This window comes from Tupaia chinensis, unplaced genomic scaffold, assembly GCF_000334495.1.
Source record: "Tupaia chinensis unplaced genomic scaffold, TupChi_1.0 Scaffold000690_1, whole genome shotgun sequence".
In the NCBI taxonomy this organism is placed as follows: domain Eukaryota; kingdom Metazoa; phylum Chordata; class Mammalia; order Scandentia; family Tupaiidae; genus Tupaia; species Tupaia belangeri.
In genome coordinates this window covers 279,816-288,736 of record NW_006160213.1, presented here as the reverse complement: position 1 = coordinate 288,736, position 8,921 = coordinate 279,816, and the positions used below count along the sequence as shown (strand labels likewise).

At 37.0% G+C, this 8,921-nt stretch overlaps 1 pseudogene; it reads right to left on the bottom strand.

The window, feature by feature from the left end:
* Nucleotides 1-330: 330 nt before the first annotated feature.
* LOC102489018 (cytochrome b-c1 complex subunit 7 pseudogene) lies at nt 331-662 on the bottom strand (annotated as a pseudogene).
* Nucleotides 663-8,921: the final 8,259 nt, after the last annotated feature.

The window sequence follows — 8,921 nt, the reverse complement described above, 5'->3', positions numbered from 1 at the left end:
AGCAGTCACCCCATAACAAACACCCCCACAAAAAAAAAAAAAAAAAAGAATTAAGTGTCCATATTAATATTAATGAAATATTTGTGTTCTGCCATATTTGTATTTATGTGATCATTTAAAAAATTATTAGAGTGATACAGATTAATCTTAAAAAATAGAAAAAAAATTGTCAAATTGGAGTTAAGAAAATATAGAAAGTGTATTTTTTTATGATTACAATAGACATTTATTTAAAGTAATACCTCTGCAGAATGAATAATTTTTAAATAAAACATTTCAGGTTTGACCAACTTCATAAAAATACTTTAAGGACAACCGTATGCAACCTAGTTACTTCTTTGCTCACTCTTCTCTCTCTTTTCTTTCCTGAATAACCTCTTTCAGATATAGTTCAAGGTAGAAATTATCTTCCTTGTATTTGTCCATTGCTCTTTAGGCAAGATTGGCTGCCTCATAGTTGGGTCCAGTGCTCTCTTAATGAGAAACATCCTGTTGTTATAAAGGTTCTCAGGAAATCTTATGGCTTCCTTCACATCTTGGTTCTCAGATATTGTATCATCTTGCATTAACCCCAGTTTGTTGAATCCTGCAGCATTGTAATATCATTGTCGAATACCATCCAGCCACCTACCTGATGCTGAAACGGCTGGCCTGCTTGCCATTTTGATCCTGAAAGTGTCTTTTTGTTTGTTTGTTTTTGCTATAGGGCATATGTGCTCACTGGTGAGGAGAGAGACAGAGACAGACAGAGGAGAGGGAAAGTAAGAAATCACCCTCTGCCCCAGGGGGATGGCCATACTGCAATCCATTCTCCTCTTGGGATTTTGTGCACATACACATGCACCTGGCACGTTTGCAAGCCTTCAGGTCAGGTCTGGAACATGAGTCACAGTTGGCCACGTGGGAATCCAGGACCTTAACCACTACGCTACCTGCTGACACGAAGTTGTCTTTGTTTTAAGTACTCCTTATTTAATTCCTAGTTTTTCTGTAGTTGGATTTATATCAACAAAAAGAATTAAGGAAATTAATCAGAAATCTTTCCTAAAAGATAACAATTGAAAACTAAGTGAAATTTTAAATATAATTCTAGAGTTTGGCATCTACATAATAATATTCAATAGATGCTTAACTCTTCTCTTTACTCTTATGGAATAAAATTCTCTATTTGTCACTGATGTAGAGTAAAATGAAGATTGAACATACAAATATTCTGATTGATTAAAAGATGAAAAGTGTCTGTCTTCCAAGAAATATGTTAAGAGTTAAGGATATTTTATTGCAAAGAATATCTTATTGCAGTTTTTTTTTCTACTGTAAATAAAGGGTCAACCAGCATCTAATAACTCACAACTGCATCTTTTCTTGTTAGAACATGTTGCCCAGCACTTTTTGATTAGATGTGCTCAGATAATAGCTGGGGCAGATTGACCAAAGAAGAGCAATTGCTTTAATCAGAATAACATAATGATTCCATCACAAACTTCAGATAGAGCTATGGATATCACCAATTTTCTCTCTTTCTTTCTTTTTTTCGATCTATTAATAGTGCTGTATCTTTAGTGAAATTGAAGATAGGACCTTCTGTAGGTTTCAATACAACTTTATAAAAGGCTACAACGATGCCTTAGAATCAACTCCATTAGCTGTTCTGAAGAGAAGCAAGTTTTCTAGTAACTTGGCTGTAACTTAAGGACAGGGAACTTGTAAACACTGAGCAGTGGCATGTGATGAACAGAAAATGGAATTTTCTGCCTGGCTAATAACAGTGACCTTAGTTTCTCTCTGTTCTTGAGTCATTTGTGGGCATCGACTTCTTCATCTAGGAAAGGAGAGCATTGTCCAACATGTTCTGAGGGTCTTCAAGGTCTAGAATTCTTCAGATAATTTTCCTGAAGTCCAAGACATGCCCTGAACCTGGCTGGTAGGCAATAAATGCTTCATGTTTATGAAAAAGTGTTTGACGTCAAATGCAATGTTATGTAGTAACACATATCGTGTGGAAATACTGTGACATCTGTATGCTTGTGATTTTGGGAGCAGAATCAATATGATTAAGTCACGAATGCAAAGAATTCCTTGTTTACCGAGGTCAAGAGAAATAGATACCATCTAAAAACAGTGTGAACTAAGTAAAAACAAAATACCTATATACTGGTTGAAAATAGATAGTAAACAATATTATTGTAATTATGATTTACCAGAGAGTATGTACACTGACCAGAAGGAGAAAGTGGAAGAGAGAAAATGTGACCCCTCCAATGGGGCATGGTCACTCCATAATCCCTTCTCTTTTTTCTCCATCCTGTCAGGATTTGGAGCATGCATGCACACATGCTCACATAATTTTTCAAGCTTCTGGGTCTGAGGTTTGAACCACATTATTGGCTATGGGATCTGGGGTCTGGCTCCGTTATGCACTAGGCCACAGGCCTATCCCAATGTGTATTGACGGTATCTTACTGTGATAATTTTGGAAAGTACTCCTAAGTTATATTAAGCTATTATTATTATTTTTTTAGTTCACTTATTTCTTCTATCAGCAAGAGAGACAGATAGACAGCACTTCTAACAGGGACCTGACACCACAATCTACCCTCAGTTTCAGTCAGTCCAGGATCATGAGCAAATGTGTGTCCAGACTCAGGGAGGTCTCTGGACAAAAACCTTCTCATGTGGGTCTGCCTTCCAGAGGGTCATATTTTAGTGCTGCACTACAGATGAGTGCCTGAAATAAATTAATATGTCCCTATTTACGCAGTTCAATAAATAAAAAATCTGACCTTTCCATGTGTTCAAACAAAATTTATCATGTTCTTTTTTCATGAACATCTGCAATTTTTAAAAAATAATTATTTAATTTAATTTAATTTATTTATTTAAATTTTGACCAGAGAGGGACAGAGCGAGAGAGTGAGGGTGGGGGGAAAGTCAGAAGGCAAGCTGCCAGGTTCGGGACTAGAACCATGGTTGGCCATGTGGGAGTCCAGCACCCTTAACCACCACCCCACCTCCTGGCCCCAACAGCTGCAATTTTTATTTTGTGAAACTTAAAAACGTTGTTGCTGGATGGTGGTGCGGCAGTGAAATGTAATGCTGTTTGAGGTTGACCTCCAGGAAAGTTCTGGATTAGCATATAGTGGACCCCCTTATTATACTGGACAAGTCTGTGCCCATGATCTGGAACTGACTGAAGCTGGGAATGATTGCAGTGTTGTGCCCTGTTAGGGGTGCTATTTCTATTTCTCTGTCTCTCTCATTCATGGAGTAAATAAACAAAAAAACTGAAAAAAGAGCTGTAATGTTAACTTTTGCTTTAATCTAACTGCTGTTCAGATTTGTTGTATATGATTTGTTACCATGTATGTTAGAATGTATAAATGCTTTTGATTTTTTGCATTTAGTATGCAGGGAACCAATTTCTGATGAATTAACATCAGCTGAGAAATACTCTGTACTTTATGAAGTTATAAATAGCCAATATATGTCTCTTTTTATTCTTTTGGGATACTTGTTAAATAAATAACTTATTTGATTTTGTTACATTATTTTAGCCTCAGCATATGTTCCATTTAGAAATGATTGGATCATCTATTTTACTCAAGCAACTGACATTCAGTCACACATTGATGATACTCAGACATCGCTGTTTTTCACTATTTTTAAAAACTTAAATGGGATTGACAATTAGAATGATGTGTCTTGTGATATAAGACATAACAAATTATAAATAAGCTGAGAAAGAAAGCTGAGAAAAACAAGGTAAGTTTGTAATAGTTTCTTCTTTCAATCAGGGAAATAACTGCTTGTTTGCAATAGAATCTAACTTTTCTAAAACCTTTTATGGACAATTTGTATTGCAAATTGAAACCGCTTGAAGTTCCATTTAAATAATGCAGCACATTTCTGGCCTGGTAAAAATAGATAAGCTTCCAGGATTCTTCTTGTAGAAAAGATAAGCCTGATTAAAAAAAAAAAGAAAGCCTTACAAACACAGGAAAACATTTAGTTCTTTAGTGCTGGACAAAGAAGCATTCACCATTGATTTTTGTACCCAATTGAACCTCACAGTGTCACATAGATAGATGATAAGATGAGAAATTATGCAGGTTTTGGTGAATTCTTATTGCAATTGATATTTTAAAGAAAATTAAAGTGTTACAATATGATCAGTCTAAAACTCAAGTTGTATCATTTTAGTCCTATCCAAGTTCATTCAGAATGAACATGGAATTGTTTCATGAACACTTGATAATTTTTGATGAAAATGTTGCTTTTCAGGTGGAAACTAGCTTATCAGAACTCTAGAAGCCATATTACTCAAAGTTCTTACAAGTAATAAATAAAACTATTTAAGAATACATATCAGTTAGAATGCTTTGTGAAGCAAAAGATTGAAAATTCGACTTAAGTCACTTTAAAAATAAGAAATTTTTTTATCTTCTAGGGATGGCACCAAGGTGGGTTGATTCAGCAGCTTACCCTTGTAACTGAGGATTCAAGTTCTTTCATCCTCTCTACTCTGTTGCTTCCACATTAGCTTCACACAAAGGCTGCTTTCCTTTATGACTGTGAAATAGTTGCTATAAGTTTTATAGTTCTTGTTCTGTTATTGTGTGGGTGTATGTGCGCATGTGTAGAGGGAGAGAATGACTTCCTGTGTGAATGATTAAACTAGATGGGGATTATTTAGAGAAGAGGAGAACAGAAAGAAGGAAAGGATGCTGCATAATCTTCAATATCCAACACAGGGAAGCAGAGTGAAGTAAATGAAACCCTATTCCATAGGTCTGGTCCTCAAGTCTCCCAGCCCATTGGACACTGGGCACTTCATACACGTGCCCAGCACGTTTCAGGCAGACCAGGCCTGGGAAATGAACTGTGGTCACCATGGAAGATCCAGCTTCTCTTGAGCAGCACATTATCACTGCACCACAGAACCAGCCCTCTGGTAACCTTGGATACCACTGGACTAGTATTGCTTTGTACAATATTCGAAGCCATATTGAAAAAAGTATTTATACTTTTTTTTTGAGTTTAGTTACAGTCACTTAATCTGGAGGCTCCAAAATTCTTTCGTGGCTATGAGAGGAAATTGGGGAGCTTCGATTGCATTTATTTTTTTGTGGCAGAGATTGTTATGCATTTATGTAATTTTTAATTGGGTCATGGCTGCTCCGGATAAAGACTTCTTAGCAGCCTCTCTTGCAGCTAGGTGTCATCACATGGACAAGTCTGTCCATGTGGATATGACTGAAAGTGATGTGTACAACTTCCAGTTAATATTTAAGAAAAGAGGCAATGCTTTTTTCCTTTTTAAAATTTACTACGGGGCACATGCACTTTTTGGAGAAAGAGAAAGAGAGGAAAAGAGAGAGAAAGAGTAAGAGAGAGAAAGAAAAAGAAAGAGAGAGCATGAGAAAGCACCCCTACCCCAGGGGAGATGGCCACACTGCAATCTCTTTTCCTTCATTCTCAGGCTCTTGGGGACACGTGCACATGTACCTGGCATGGTTTTTCAAGCCAAAGGGTCTGGGATTCAAACCACATTGTTGTCCGTGTGGGATCCAGCTGTCTTAACCACCATGCCACTGTTTGGCCTGGTTCAAAACTCCATGGCTGGGACCAGTGGGTGGCATGGTGGTTAAGGTGCTGAGCACTCCCACATGGCTGGCCAGGCTTCGAGTCCTGAATCTGGAGGCTTGCTTCCTCACTTCCTCTCTCTCTCACTCTCAACATCTGCCTCTCTCTGGTCAACTTAAAAAAAAAAAAGAGTGAATAAATAAAATAAATAATTATAAAACAAAAACAAAAACAAAAACAAAAACACTCCATGGCTGGTAGAAATCACAGGATGGGACCTGCAGGTGGCGTAATGGTTATGTCTCTGGACTTCCACATAGTTGACCATGGTTTGAGTCCTGGACCTCGTGGCTTAAAACTCATGCTGGGTGCATGTGCATGTGTGCCCAAAATCCCAAGAGGAGAATGGAGGAGAAGTGATTGCAGCATGACCAACCCCCCTGGGGATGATTTCTCATTTTCTGGCTCTGTCTCTGTCTCTTCAGCAAGTGCATGCACCCTATAGCAAAAATCTCTCAAAAAAAAGAAAAAAAAGGAAAGAAAAGAAACCACAGGATTAAGAAGTCTAGATGCTTGGTGATTTTTTTTTTAAAGAATTATTTTACTTAACTTTATTTGTTTATTTATTTATTTTTGTATATGTGTGTATGTATGGCATACCTCTCCACTGTTTACTGTTTCAAAGAATTTTTTTTTAAGGGAGAATTTTGCTATAGGATGTGTGTGCTTGCCAGAGAGATAGAGAGACAGGAAGTGAGAAATCAGCCCCCACACAAGGGGGTACTATTCTCAGGATCTTGGGCACACATGCACACACCTACATGAGTTTTAAGATGCTGGGTCCGGGACTTGAACCATGGTTGACTATGTGGGAGTCCAGCGACATAACCATTATGCCATCTGCTAATCCCTCCCAAAGAATTTTTAACAAGCTATTATACTGGCAGAATTAATTAGATCTGAAAACTGGTATAATAAAAACAATAAAAAGCTATAAGAATGCATTAAAATAGAATACCAAAATAATAGATCTAAGGTTTCTAAAGTTGTGTTTGACTCAAATGTTCCTTAATAACTAGATGCATCAGAATACATTGTTCATTATAATCTTAAAGAAATGTAATGAAATGAAAATTGAGGCAATAGAGAATTCAGTGTGCACAATTATTTTAAATTTGAAATCTTCCCCTTAATGAACATAGCTAAAAACATAAAAGACAAATGATAGAGAAATTAAAAGCAATTATCAAAGGAATTCTCAGTAGAAATTTCTGATTTAAATTAAAGCCTATGATTAAAAATCTCCTGCCTCTTTGTCCTTCTCCCCTCTTCCCACAATTCACTACTGCCTCAGCACCTTGTAACTTAATTTCTTTTCCTCACACTCATGCTCTGTTTGATTCACAGCAAGAATAAACATATCAACCTCACTTCTTTCTGGTTTTTGCTTCTGTAAGCCCTAATGCCTAACTTTGAAAGCAAAACAATGAAAATACTATTGAATAGAAGTCATGAAAAGTGGAATTATTTTTCAGATTTAAAAAAAAATGAGATTTGAAATGTAGCGTATAGTTTGGTGGCTTGAACAGGACTACAACTACGTAATTCTCTAAGCACTGAAAAGATGATGGTGTCTTATCTCCAGATATTTTGCATTTATTCATTCAATCAAAACTGTTTTAGGCCAGCACTGTGGCGTAGTGGTTAAGGGAGCCACAACCTACTGGCTTGAGAAACACATTGAGTACGTGTGTGTATGCACGCCCCAAATCTCGACAGGATGGAGAAATGGAGAAAAAAGGACTGTAGTGTGACTATTCTCCATTGAGGGATGCTTTCTCTCTCTGTCTTCTTTTGGTAAGTGCATGTACCTACTGGCAATTTTATTATTTATTTCATTTATTTCTTCTATGATTAAGAGAGACAGAAAGAAAGATAGATAGTACCTCCCACAGGGAAGACACTGTTGTAAATGCTGCAATCCACCTTCAAATTTCAGTCAGTCCTGGACCATGGGCATATGTGCTCACCATTCCCAGGGAGGTTCCCAAACATGAACCAGGAACTTCCCCTTTTGAAATTGCCTTGCAAAACATTGTTTCTCAATGCTGCAACAACATCTGACCCCTCAAAACTGTTTCCAAACATCTGCTCATGCACCGTTCTAGATGCTGGAAACAACAGTAAACAAATGACCTGTTAATATGTCTATATTCCAGTGATTAAATCACCACTGTACGACAGAACATGTATGAAACAACTCAATAAAGTTCTAGTTTTTGATGAATCTTCTTTTACATCTTAGGGAAATAACAAGTGCTTCTAAAAAACACTGTGTTCAGGGGCCAGCAAGTGGCATAGTGGTTAAGGTGGTGTACTCCCATGTGGTCAGCTATGGTTTCAGTCCCAGACCTGGTGACTTGCAACTCATGCCAGGCATGTGGGAGTGCATGCCCCCAAACCCCAAGAGGATAATGGAGGAGAAGGGATTGCAGCATGGCTATTCCCCCTGGAGGCTGATTTCTGTCTCTCTCTCTCTGGTGAGTGCATGTGCCCATAGGAAAATTTCTCTTTAAAAAATACTGTTTTCATTTGTTGCTACTTATGCATGCACTTACATTTCATATTGGCTTTACATATTGATACTATCCTTCCTTGGTGTATTTTTGGCATTTTTTCAGAAATCATTGGTAATTGGCTATTTTTCTTTTCTTCATCTATTTTTTCCTCTTTTGAAAAAGTCATAGTTTTATAAACTCTAAAGTGAAAAACTCTCAGGAAAAAGTAGAGAAACTTGAATTAATTTTATAAGCTAAAATCCATAATTGTGTAAGTTAAATCCATTACTTGTGTTTTCTTGGAGGCTGCCAATTAATTTTGCTTGGGTTTCTGCATTTTTTTTGAAAAAATTACTTATTTATTTTTTATTTTATTATTATTATTATTTATTTAAAAATCTCTCTAAAAATCTACAGAAATTAGGTGTCTGGATTATATGCAGTACTGAGTCCTGTACTAAGTTCTGTATCAAGCAGCTTGAAAATCATGCTAGGAATGGAAGCATGTATGTCCAAAATCTTGAGAGAAGAATGGAGGAGAAAGGCTTGTGGTATGGCCACCCCCTTAGAGGATCTATTTTTTCACTCCCATCACTCCTAGTCTCTCTTCAAGAAGTGCACTTGCCCTATAGCAAAAAAACAAAAGAAGAAAGTAAGAAAAAACTGGTGAGGTTGTGGTGAAAAGGGGACTCTCCTATACTGTTAGTGGGAATGTAAAATGGTCCAGTCATTGTCAATAACAATATGGATGTTCCTCAAAGATTTCAAATAGAACTACCA